The sequence below is a fragment of the Homarus americanus genome, unplaced genomic scaffold, assembly GCF_018991925.1.
Source record: "Homarus americanus isolate GMGI-L3 unplaced genomic scaffold, GMGI_Hamer_2.0 scaffold50281, whole genome shotgun sequence".
NCBI lineage: Eukaryota > Metazoa > Arthropoda > Malacostraca > Decapoda > Nephropidae > Homarus > Homarus americanus.
The window spans coordinates 4966492-4980369 of NW_024742338.1; the positions used below are offsets into that span (position 1 = coordinate 4966492).

A 13878-nucleotide genomic window follows, 5' to 3' on the forward strand; every position below is an offset into this window, starting at 1 on the left:
TCATGTCTTCTTTTTTGTGTGTGTGTACGTATGTGGTTAACGGCATATACTGAATTGTACATGGATCACGTGCAACTAAAGTGATTTATTTGCATATATGTACTGTGTACTGTATATATATATATATACAGCTCCTCCCTGACTTACGACGGGGTTAGGGACCCAAATCCAGGTTGTAAGTCTAAATGGTCTTAAGTCGAAAAGGCTTAAGTAATACATAGAAAATCTAAAATGAGTGTCTCTTTTTCTTCTCAGCACCACAAAACTCACTTGTAAGCTTTCCAGCCATTTTAAAGTGAATTACAAACGAAAATTTTCTCTGTGTACTGACGTTGGGACTCGAAAATACGTAATTTGACAAAATTTTGGTACAACTGAGGCAGGTCGTAAGTGCGGGTGGTCGTGAGTCAAGTAGGTCGTAAGTCGGGGAGGAGCTGTATATATACAGTGGTCCCTCGGTTAACAAACACAATTCGTTCCACAGAGTCGTTCGTTAACCGAAAATTTTGTTAACCGAATCCATTATTTCAATGGGATATTGGGTAATTGGTTCCAGCTCACAGAAAAGTACATACAAAGTACAGGAAAACCTCGATTAACCGACTTTCGGATTAACCGTCAATGCCGAACCCCTAAAAAAATTTATTTTATTTTATTTTATTTTTTTATTTTATTAATTTTTTTTTTACGGGGATTAGCCCACCCGGGCACAGGTCACTGACCCACATTGGGGCCTGGGGGCGATAACGTAATAATAATGATAATAATAATAATAATAATAATAATAATAATAATAATAATAATAATAATAATAATAATAATAATAATAATACAGGTAATAATAAAGAACCATAAAGAAATGCAAAAATGAAAAAAAAAATCAAGAGTGAGAAACAATGTACAGTGGGGTATGCTATAACGAACGGATCCTACTACGAATATTCCTATAACGAACGGTTTTACCTATAAAATTGAGAATGCTATAACGAACGCAACTCCTACAACGAACGCGGATGAATACCGGACTATTTCGCCTGGCGCATGAATATTGTTGTACTGCGACCCACAACAAGAGCGTCAGGCGCCATCTTTGTCTCATTGTGTAGCCAGTGCACCACTGTTATTGTTGAAATTTCGTCTTTTGATGTGGAAATTCGCGTTATTTGTATAACTATTTTGTTATACAAGTATACAATTGTAACAATGAGTCGTCCAAAGCAAGTGAGAAAGCTAATAACCCTTGAAACTAAGAAAGAAATTATAAAGAAACGTGAGAATGGAAGCATTGCGAAACTTAGTGATGAATATGGGATGGCTAAATCGACTATACAGTATTACCCCGCCTAACGCGGTTTCACTTAACGCGTTTTATCATATACGCGGTGCCTCGCCAGAGCTGAACTTTCACTTAACGCGGAATTTTTCATCATATACGCGGGAAGCGGCGCGGGCACGATGCGCACAAGGTCGCCCAGTCATCAAAACATTACCGAGTTCTTCACCCGCCACCCACCACAGCCGGCCCAAGTCAGTGATAGTGATAATTATAGTGAGGATATGGACTTATATGGCCTTTGAGGGGTTTGACAAAGAGGCCCTGCAAGCCTCTGTGGTGGATAGTGATACAATTGATACAAGTGATACAGGTGAGGGCCAATAATCTGCCCTCTGCCTCGGAACCAACCCCCCATCCCCGTGTGCCCAGCCATCTTTTCTACTAATGCAAGTGTTAAAAAACCTAATATTATTGATATTTCTCTTAATTATTAATTGTGTGTGCATACCATCATAAAGTTAAGATAAAATTTTTACTACAACATAGTTGTGTGTCGTCAAAAAGTGGAGTTTGGGGGTCGGGCCAGTCTCTATTGGAATTAATCCCATATGTTCTGTTGTTCACTTAACGCGGTTTTCACTTAACGCGGTACCCTGTGGGTTCAATTGACCGCGTTAAGCGGGGTACTACTGTATGTACGATTTTGAAGAATAAAGAGGAGTTAAAAACTGTGCAAGTGGCAAAGGGAATCTTTAGACTTAGCAAAGCAAGGTGTAATGTGATTGAAGAGATGGAAAATTTACTCTTAGTGTGGATAAAGGAGAAAGAAATGGCAGGTGGTAACATTAGTGAAGCTATAATTTGTGAGAAGGCTAAACAATTGTTTGAGGACCTTAAAGCCAAGACTCCCAGTGGAAGTGATAGTGCTGTGCCAGTGTTTAGGGGTACCTGCATGCTGAATAACACTAAGGTAAGATAAAGTACCGTATTTTTTACATTTTCCACAGAATTTTTTCAGTGTTAAGCGGTTGTATTTGGGGGCCTGGAACGGATTAATCCTATAACGAACGAATGCTATAACGAACGAGGTTCTGGAACCAATTACGTTCGTTATAGCATTTTCCACTGTACCTGTATGTATGTTGTGTTGTCAATAGTAAGAGAAGCAATTGAGACCCTGCAATTGTGTGTAAATGAGGCAGAAAGTCAGATCAGCAACTGGGACTAGGTCACAATTTTTGTGATGACAGATGTTTTTTGACTTTTCCATTTTTTATTCACGGTTTCTGTGCTGGTTCATATTTATTTACTAAAGTGGTTAATGTTTTAAAGCAAATTCTATTGAAATATGAATGGCAAATGAATAGAGGGACTTAAATGAGGTTGGTTAGGGATAGGTACTTTGAAAATGTATGTTTTATTTCCGTAGACTTTATTTACTATTAACCGCCCTTTTGGATTATCCGTCGGCCCCTTCCCCCCATATGTGGTCGGTTAATCGAGGTTTTACTGTAAAGTAAAAAACGCATAAAGTCAGAAGCACTCCTAAAATTCCCCTAAAATCACCTTTTATATATATATATATATATATATATATATATATATATATATATATATATATATATATATATATATATATATATATATATATATATTATATATATATATATATATATATATATATATATATATATATATATATATATATATATATATATATATATATATATATATATATATATATATATATATATATATATATATATATATATTCTGTAACCACAAGGAAAAAAGAAACATGAAGTTTAAGTGCTTTTGTGGTAATTCACATCTTCAGAGTGAGTACAGACTAAGGAGAAATACATAACAAGGTACAGTGGGGTGCTATTAGAATCTAATTGGTTCTAGAACCTTGTTCGGTTATAGCATTTAGTTCGTATAGGATTAATCCGTTCCAGGCCAAATACAACCACTTAACACTGAAAAATATAATATAAAATTGTAAAAATTAAAAGTGCATAAATATGCATCTAAACTCCTGAAATAAAGAATATCATTAATACTTGTAATAAAAAACAATAAATTAAAAAAAAAAAAAAAAAAAAAATTAAATAATGTTAGATTTGTAGGAGTTTTAGTTCGTTATAGCATTCTCAGTTTTATAAGGTAAAACCGTTCGTTATAGGAATATTCGTAGTAGGATCCGTTCGTTATAGCATACCCCACTGTATATGTATACAGAGGAGGGTGAGATCAAGTCCACAATGGTCAGGTATTAGGTAGTGACCCTACTAATCTTCAAAAAGCACCGCAGCAGTCGGTAGTCAGGTCAGAGGGTAAGATGACCCAACCTTCTCACCTGGTTACAAATCTTCTGAATTACGAAATTATCCAGTTTGTACATACCATTACTCAAATTCATGTTGGAGGATTCGGTATGTTTAATGAAACTGGATTCTATAATGTTCCTACTGTTAATTGAATTACAAGGTAATATTGAGGAGGCATTATCCCAGTCAATGCAATGAACAAACCTTCAGCAGTCTGGTTTAGATATGTAGATGATGTATTATGTCTCTGGCCATGAAGAGGACCTAAAAGCTTTCCTGACACAACTTAATAACTTGATCAAATTCACTGTGGAATTAGAGCATGACTGTAAATTGCCATTCCTAGACTGTCTGATCCACAGAATAGGTAACACCTTTAAGTTCAGTATTTATAGGAAACCTACTAATGTGTGTTCATACATTCATTATTATTCTGCCCACCATAATAGAGTCAAACAGTCAGTATTTTCATCAATGTTTTTACGTGCTTTGAGAATTTGCAGCCTGGAATTCATGGATGAGGAATATAAATACAGTCGACCCTCGTTAATTTGGACCCCTTTAATCCGGATTTCGGATAATTCGGACAAAATCTGAACGAACTTTTTTTTTTTTTTTTTTAAGATTTGTAGGAATATTACCTACGCGGACCTTAGCTAAAATGCTGGTCCACCCACTGCTGGATAAAACACCAGCATCTTGTGTCAAATGTAACCTCTCACCACTAGTTTGGGGGATGCAACTTAGCTTCAGACATGAAAATATTTACCATTTACTGCGCAGTAAACAATGGAAGCGTAAAATTTGTACCAATTAGTAATGAAAAGTTGTGCAGTTCCTTCAGCAAATGAAGCTCACCAACTTGCAATAGGCTAAATTACCTTACAACGTGTTTTGAGTCGTCTATGTTGAAGTTCTTAGCACAGGCTAACTTATCATATCATATACGGTATCACAGTTCTCATTGATCTACAAAAAATACGGTAATAAAAACCTTTTGATATTTCACACTTAATATAATACCGTAATCTACTTTAACCTCCTGTTGTTTAGCGATACATGACGCATCCGCACCACCAGCTGTTGAGTATCAGCTACGGTACCGTGTTTTTGAATCATTTTCAGTTAAAAACTGTTACATCACATGTATATTTTACCTTAACTGTGCCTGAATGAATATATTCTCGGAAATAAAAGTAGTTTTGCTGAAAGCGTGATGTAGTTTAATGTAAAATAGGATAAAATACATGATGAAAACAAAAGACTTTACCCTAACCTTCGGTGTTCTAGAAGTTACTCGTTTTTATAGTTTTGGTTAAAATACTGTTATATTACAATGGTATTCTATTCATACTGTGCTTGATATAATGCATTCACGGAAATGTAATATTTTGCTGAAATAGCGTAGGTATTAGTGGAAAGTGGGATAAAATCGATGACTAAAACAATGACTTTCGCTTTCTTTCGTTCAAAAAGATGTTACCGTAATCGCTTTCAATTGGTTTTCAGTTAAAAACTGTTGTATTACATTAATATCCTATTCTAATTGACTTGAATAAATACTACGATACCATATTTCTGAATATTATTTAAAATCCATCCAAATCATTTTCCTTGTCATCGTCTGCAGCTCGAAACAGCTTCTCCCAGTCCTCTCCTTGAACAGGACTAGAGGATGCGTGTTTTTTGAATCGTTTTCCGGTTAAAAACTGTTACATCACACATATTTTTACCTAACTTATCTCTTGAATGAATATATTCTCGAAATAAATAGTAGTTTTGCTGAAAGCGTGATGTATTTTAATGTAAAATAGGATAAAATACATAGCCGAAACAAAGATTTTACCTAACCTTCCGATGTTCAAGAGAAGTTACTGCTTTTTTGATAATTTTGGTTAAAATACTGTTATATTACAGTGGTATTCTATTCATACTGTGCTTGATATAATGCATTCACAGAAATGTAACATTTTGCTGAAATGAGTCGTTTTACAGTGGAAAGTGGGATAAAATCGTGTTCGAAAATATATTTACTTTCCTTTCGTTCAAAGAGATTTTACCAATTCGCTTTTCGATTTGGTTTTCAGTTAAAAACTGTTGTATTACAATAATATTCTATCTAATTGACTTGAATAAATACTACGATACCATATTTCTAATTTTCATTAAAATTCATCCAAATCATTTTTTTGCATCATCAAACACCAAACAGCTTCTCCCAGTCCTCTCTTGAACAGGGCTAGAAGTGTCGTTTTTTCGAATCGTTTTCAGTTAAAAAGCTGTTACATCACATGTATATTTTCAAAACTGGCTGAATTAATATATTCTTGAAATGAATAGTAGTTTTGCTGAAACGTGATGTATTTCAATGTAAAATAGGATAAAATACATGACCGAAAAACAAAAGACTTTTACCTAAGCTCCGATGTTCTGAGATGTTATTCATTTTTAATAGTTTTCGTTAAAATACTGTTATATTACAGTGGTATTCTATTATATTTGCTTGATATAATACATTCACGAAATGTATTTTTGCTGAAATTATTAATGATACAGTGGAAAGTGGGATAAAATCATGACGAAAACAATGACTTTGAATATAATGCAATATTAACCCTAAATCGTTGACTGGACAACGGCTAAAACGACACCCTTCCCCATAGTCCTAATTAACTAAGGTCGACTGTATATCTATAATATTGGCTTGAACCTTAAGTACCTAGATCTTTCATAGACAAATGCCTTAACATTACTAAGAAATCTTTCTATAGAACCAATCCCAAGCCCACCCAATGACCATAAGAATTCTTAGTATTACCATTTCAAAATTCTCAAATTTTACAACTAAAAACTGGAATGTCAATGTATATACATATATATATATATATATATATATATATATATATATATATATATATATATATATATATATATATATATATATATATATATATATATATATATATATATATATATATATATATATATATATATATATATATATATATATATATATATATATAATATATATATATATATATATATATATATATATATATATATATATATATACATATATATATATATATATATATATATATATATATATATATATATATATATATATATATATATATATATATATATATATATATATATATATATATATATATATATATATATATATATATATATATATATATATATATATATATATTGGTAGTCCTGATTTTGATTGATTCTCAGGCAGTACTTTTAAAACTAAAATTTAAGGAGGAATAAAGATGAGATGAACAGGTACATTTTGATAGTTTATTCATTAGCAAATAAAGATTGTTTATTTATCAAAACGAGCAGTTTTAAAGAAACAAAGTCAACACTAGACAAAAACAAACTGTCTAATACTTGACGCAGTCTTGAAATTCCTAAGCCATCCATCACTAAATGCGATTTGATTCGATGTTCATTTGCTCTTAAAAGACTTTTGCTTTGGCAAAGTATCGCCCAGAAATTGCATACCTTTTGATCGCTTTAACAAAACCATTCGGCAACACTTTATCAAGATTTTCTAATTTGGGCCAATGTAAACTTTTTTTCAGCAATTTTAATGTAAGGCTCAGAAGAAGCTGTGAATTCTAGAATTTTATTCTTGCCTTTTTATATCATAAATTGTAGACTTTCCAATGTCATATATTTCCATTAGAACAGCATTGCTCACACCACGCTCTAGTTTCTTAATTATTTCAAGTTTGTCACCCAGTTTCAATGTGTTCTTCTTTCTCTTCACACATTAAAGTTTATCTACTTTAGGGGCCATTATTATGGGCCTGTACTCTGTACATGGAAAGAGTAGGACTCAAAATTACATACGTTGTCACAGTTTGATTGCTTGTTTTAAAGTGGCGATGTGGTGGTCGTTTGTTGTCGCTGTGCAGCTGTGGCATTCACTCATGCACACATACACACAAAAGATTTATAGTGCCTCAAATTTTACATTTCAGTTCGCTAATTACAAACTAACAAAATTAACTACCTGTAATTTCAATTACTTATATTATTAGAATTATGTAAATTAATTTTTTAAAGCAACTCCATTCATTCACGAACCCACAAAAGACCGCTAAATTTAAAAGTTTGAGTTTTCAAAAAGTCTCGATTTCGGTGGTCCGGATTCCTGGCATCCGATTTTTGGACTTTTACTGTATATATATATATATATGTAACCGGTCGGAATTTGCTGGACTTTAATTTCTCACTTGACTTGGGGTTTATTAAAATTTAATAGATGGTAAAGGCAGTGGAAGCGCCCCTTTGAGAAAAATCCCGAACCAGCACAAGAACACTTAAATCTACTACACAAAATGAACTGTCCGTGACCCGTGGAAGGATAGCGTCTGTGACTGGGATGAATGAGACACACTGTAAAATTTAGACACTTATATTCCCTCCAACACTACAAACACAATCAAATAATGGTACACCAATATGCGCACCTCTTACTTAAACTTAAAACACTACTCTGGGGAATAAAAGTTATAAATGACATAGAAATTATTAGAAACACAGGCAACAATAAATTTGAAGTATTAAGAAATGTTGCTTGCACACATGAAACAGGCCTCTTAAGGGCTTTCACAAAATAATATCAGTCACTTAGGAAATGGTATTAAAAAATACGAAATTAACTACTCTACAATGAATAGGCCTTAAGGGCTTTCAACAAATTATAGCACCCCAACAGATGTACACTTCCTAACCTAACCTAACCACTACTCTGGGGAACAAGGTTATACCTGAGATCAGAATTATGAAGAACAATTAGAGGCATTAAAAGAATCAAATCACAGCATCACTCTGGTTCCACTTAATGGCACAAACATTCAAAAAAACACTACTATCAAAATTATTTAAGAAATATTAAACTACACACGTCAAGATAATATCAGTCTGAGGAATGGTGTTAACTACACCCGTATTAAGGAAGATAAAATGTTCCTCTAGGTATCTCCTAGAGTCCTAGACTCACGGTCTCAGTGTGTGACCATTAATATACTCAGATAGCCTCAGTGTACTCCCAGTGCGTCCATGGGCAGGAAGAGAGTGAGCCAATCAGACCCTGTGCAGTTGAGAGGAGCTTTAGCTTCCCGTTAGCAAGAGGGTTTCACTAAGCGGCTCTGGACATGTGGTGTTGTGAGCCGACGTCCGCTGGGCACCCAGACGGCTAGATTCCCTCAAGAGATCCTTTGGTACCCCGCTAAACAGTGACAGGCCTACTCTGATCGGTCCAATGGCGACAGTCGCCACCCTCAATCATCAACGGCAGTCTCAAACGGCAGTCAATCTCTCGCAGTCAAACTCCGGTCAACTCCAGTCAACTCCGGTCAACTCCAATCAACTCCAATCAAGTGGGTTCTGACGGAAACCCTGAAATGAACTCACTGTTAGCTCTAGTTTACTTTATCACTGCCCTATCTAACCCTGTCTGAGATTGAATGAGACTTACTTGTTATACTGCAATAGCGCAGCACAGGTGACTAGGCCACGTGACTATTTCTGATGGACGCGCGGAACGTCTTGTCTGTGTGAATGCTCTCCGGGACTGGGCTAGCCAGCGTCGTGTCTCCCCAAGGCGCTAGCTTGGGCCTACGTGATATATTTACCGCCTAACTAATAACTCCTTGGGACACCCGTAACATTATTCAGACTGCTAAACGATCTATAATAATTTCAAATTCAATAATAGTCCCTTAACTTCATGAATCGCATCATTATTAATTCGGTAAATTACATTTAATATCATATAGGCCTAGTTCCGCAGTCTCTCGCTATGAGCAGGCAGCGCTCCCTCCCCTCAGATGACCTTGAACGCTCAGTATCACTCATGGCGGGGCATTTGAAATTACTCTGAAATTTCTGGATATTACAATCGACCCCCCTAAAAAAAGACAGCACTGTCCTCATGTGCTGAGAAAACATTCATACGACCCCCCTAAAATTTTGTTCTAAGGACTGCACCTCACCCCTTTTGCTAAATGCAGCATTCCCGTCTTCTCTTCTCTCCCGCTAACACTCGACCCCCCTAAAAAAGACAGCACTGCCCTCATGTGCTGAGAGAACAACTTAAAACCCACCTTCAACTCTGTACTATTCCACTCGCAGCTAGCAACTCCATTTCTTCCTAGCCCAACTCAATACCAACCAGAACATCACGCTCCCCTTTTGCCTGGCCCTTAACTAGAGAACCAATGTCAAAATTAATACCAGCCCAAAACAAACATGCTCTCCTTTGGCCTGGCCCTAGAACTAAGAGGAACCAGTGTCAAAAAAAATACTCAGTCCATCTCCAACATGCTCTCCTTTGCCTGGCCCTTGAACTAAGAGGAACCAGTGTCCAAAAAAATACACAGTCCAAAACAAACATGCTCCCCTTTTGCCTGGCCCTTAACTAGAGAACCAATGTCAAAATTAATACCAGCCCAAAACAAACATGCTCTCCTTTGGCCTGGCCCTTGAACTAAGAGGAACCAGTGTCGAAAAAAAAATACTCAGTCCATCTCCAACATGCTCTCCTTTGCCTGGCCCTTGAACTAAGAGGAACCAGTGTCAAAAAAATACACAGTCCAAAACAAACATGCTCTCCTTTTGCCTGGCCCTTGAACTAAGAGGAACCAGTGTCAAAACAATACTCAGTCCAAAACAAACATGCTCTCCTTTTGCCTGGCCCTTGAGCTAAGAGGAACCAGTGTCAAAACAATACACAGTCCAAAACAAACATGCTCTCCTTTTGCCTGGCCCTTGAGCTAAGAGGAACCAGTGTCAAAAAAATACTCAGTCCACGTCTCCGAACCTCATGCCGGCAGACCAACCCTCTGACAATGTACCAGTCCATATTAGTGAGGCCCTGGACATTACAACCGTACTCTCAATCCCGCTCCTGACAGCAACTCAATCCCGCTCATGACAGCAACCACTACTCAACGCACATCTCTGACCTAACCATCTCTCCAATCCCCTCTGCCCTACTCACAACTCCTCCAACTCACCCCCTACAACCTGCCTTTTCTCATTACCATGCACCCTAAACTGTAATCGGTCGGCTTCGTCTTGTCTCTCAGCTGGAGGGCTCGATCAACCTCTCTGAACTACTTACGTACCCCTATATTTCCCACTTGGACCTCACACTTCCTTGACTGCTGGACGTGTGCCTGACATTCACCCCTTGTTTCCTCCCTGAACCGTTGAATGTGTGCCTGAGACTCCCACTTGAACCTGTTTACCTGTGCTTGATAATCCCTCTTTAGGTCTCCGAACTCCTCTCTCAGCTGCACCAAGGTCCCGCGGCCGTCTCTCTTCCTCCTCATACACATCTCTACTGTCAAGCCTAACCAACTCAGTCCGGGCACAAGGATGAGCATCAGTGCGAGTTCAATCCCTACCATTACTAACCAACACATGATAGCGTTCATTATCCCAACCACAGTACTATCAGTCACGACATTAAAAACTACGCTCTGCTACCATTTGTAACCGGTCGGAATTTGCTGGACTTTAATTTCTCACTTGACTTGGGGTTTATTAAAATTTAATAGATGGTAAAGGCAGTGGAAGCGCCCCTTTGAGAAAAATCCCGAACCAGCACAAGAACACTTAAATCTACTACACAAAATGAACTGTCCGTGACCCGTGGAAGGATAGCGTCTGTGACTGGGATGAATGAGACACACTGTAAAATTTAGACACTTATATTCCCTCCAACACTACAAACACAATCAAATAATGGTACACCAATATGCGCACCTCTAACTTAAACTTAAAACACTACTCTGGGGAATAAAAGTTATAAATGACATAGAAATTATTAGAAACACAGGCAACAATAAATTTGAAGTATTAAGAAATGTTGCTTGCACACATGAAACAGGCCTCTTAAGGGCTTTCACAAAATAATATCAGTCACTTAGGAAATGGTATTAAAAAATAAGAAATTAACTACTCTACAATGAATAGGCCTTAAGGGCTTTCAACAAAATTATAGCACCCCAACAGATGTACACTACACAACCTAACCTAACCACTACTCTGGGGAACAAGGTTATACCTGAGATCAGAATTATGAAGAACAATTAGAGGCATTAAAAGAATCAAATCACAGTATCACTCTGGTTCCACTTAATGGCACAAACATTCAAAAAAACACTACTATCAGAATTATTTAAGAAATATTAAACTACACACGTCAAGATAATATCAGTCTGAGGAATGGTGTTAACTACACCCGTAATAAGGAAGATAAAATGTTCCTCTAGGTATCTCCTAGAATCCTAGACTCACGGTCTCAGTGTGTGACCATTAATATACTCAGATAGCCCCAGTGTACTCCCAGTGCGTCCATGGGCAGGAAGAGAGTGAGCCAATCAGACCCTGTGCAGTTGAGAGGAGCTTTAGCTTCCCGTTAGCAAGAGGGTTTCACTAAGCGGCTCTGGACATGTGGTGTTGTGAGCCGACGTCCGCTGGGCACCCAGACGGCTAGATTCCCTCAAGAGATCCTTTGGTACCCCGCTAAACAGTGACAGGCCTACTCTGATCGGTCCAATGGCGACAGTCGCCACCCTCAATCATCAACGGCAGTCTCAAACGGCAGTCAATCTCTCGCAGTCAAACTCCGGTCAACTCCAGTCAACTCCAGTCAAGTGGGTTCTGACGGAAACCCTGAAATGAACTCACTGTTAGCTCTAGTTAACTTTACCACTGCCCTATCTAACCCTGTCTGAGATCGAATGAGACTTACTTGTTATACTGCAATAGCGCAGCACAGGTGACTAGGCCACGTGACTATTTCTGATGGACGCGCGGAACGTCTTGTCTGTGTGATGCTCTCCGGGACTGGGCCTAGCCAGCGTCGCGTCTCCCCAAGGCGCTAGCTTGGGCCTACGTGATATATTTACCGCCTAACTAATAACTCCTTGGGACACCCGTAACATTATTCAGACTGCTAAACGATCTATAATAATTTCAAATTCAATAATAGTCCCTTAACTTCATGAATCGCATCATTATTAATTCGGTAAATCACATTTAATATCATATAGGCCTAGTTCCGCAGTCTCTCGCTACGAGCAGGCAGCGCTCCCTCCCCTCAGATGACCTTGAACGCTCAGTATCACTCATGGCGGGGCATTTGAAATTACTCTGAAATTTCTGAATATTACATATATATATATATATATATATATATATATATATATATATATATATATATATATATATATATATATATATATATATATATATTATATATATATACATACATATATATATATATATATATATATATATATATATATATATATATATATATATATATATATATATATATATATATATATATATATATATATATATACTGTATATATATATATATATACACACACACACACACACACACACAAAGTTTCCCACTTAACGGTCAATAGAACCCAGAGGGTCCCGTGTTAAGTGAAATCCGCGTTAAGTGAACAACAGAACATATGGGATTAATTCCAATAGAAACCGGCCCGACCCCCAAACTCCACTTTTTGAAGACACATAACTATGTTGTAGTAAAAATAACATCTTAATTTTATGATGGTACATGCACACAATTAATACTTAAGAGAAATAGAGAAATACAGTCGCCAAGTTAATGTCCATTCAAATAATGGACTCAACTCCCTCCCCCTCTTCTCACACTACACTGCTGGCTCTTCCCTCTCTGAGAAATTTTTGGGGGAAAACCACTAAATTTTAATAAATAATACCTCAAACTAAAGTTAGGATAATACAATTGACATTGCTGGATTCCTTGTAAGACCAGGAATATTTTGAATATAAATGTCATATATTTTGCACAAAAGATAACATATTTACTCAGAGAAAACATTTTATCTAAAATTTGTATGTCTAATGCAAAATATATGATGTTTATATTCAAAATGATCACCAAATTGTAAGAATTCCAGCAATGTAAATTATATTCTGGCCGGGTAATTTGTATGAATTTTATGAGCTAAAACAAATATCTTCAGTTAATAAAAAAAAAATATTCTTCACGACACTATCTGTCAATCAAAGTACCCCACCTTGCCTCCCCCCCTCTTCCAACCGCGCGGTCAGTCCCAACCCTCCCCCCCACCCCCCACCAATCCTCCCTTCAAGAGAAAGGTTGGGTGAAAAAAATAAATTTTAACATTTTGTATTAAATAATACCTCAGATTAAAGTTAGGATAATATAAT

The 13878-nt window shown here is 36.5% G+C and overlaps 1 protein-coding gene across 4 annotated transcripts in view; it reads left to right on the plus strand.

Moving 5' to 3' along the window:
- LOC121876860 (constitutive coactivator of peroxisome proliferator-activated receptor gamma-like) overlaps nt 1-13878 on the plus strand; it is a 63960-nt gene that overhangs the window by 36232 nt on the left and 13850 nt on the right. The gene's annotated exons all lie outside the window — the stretch shown is intronic.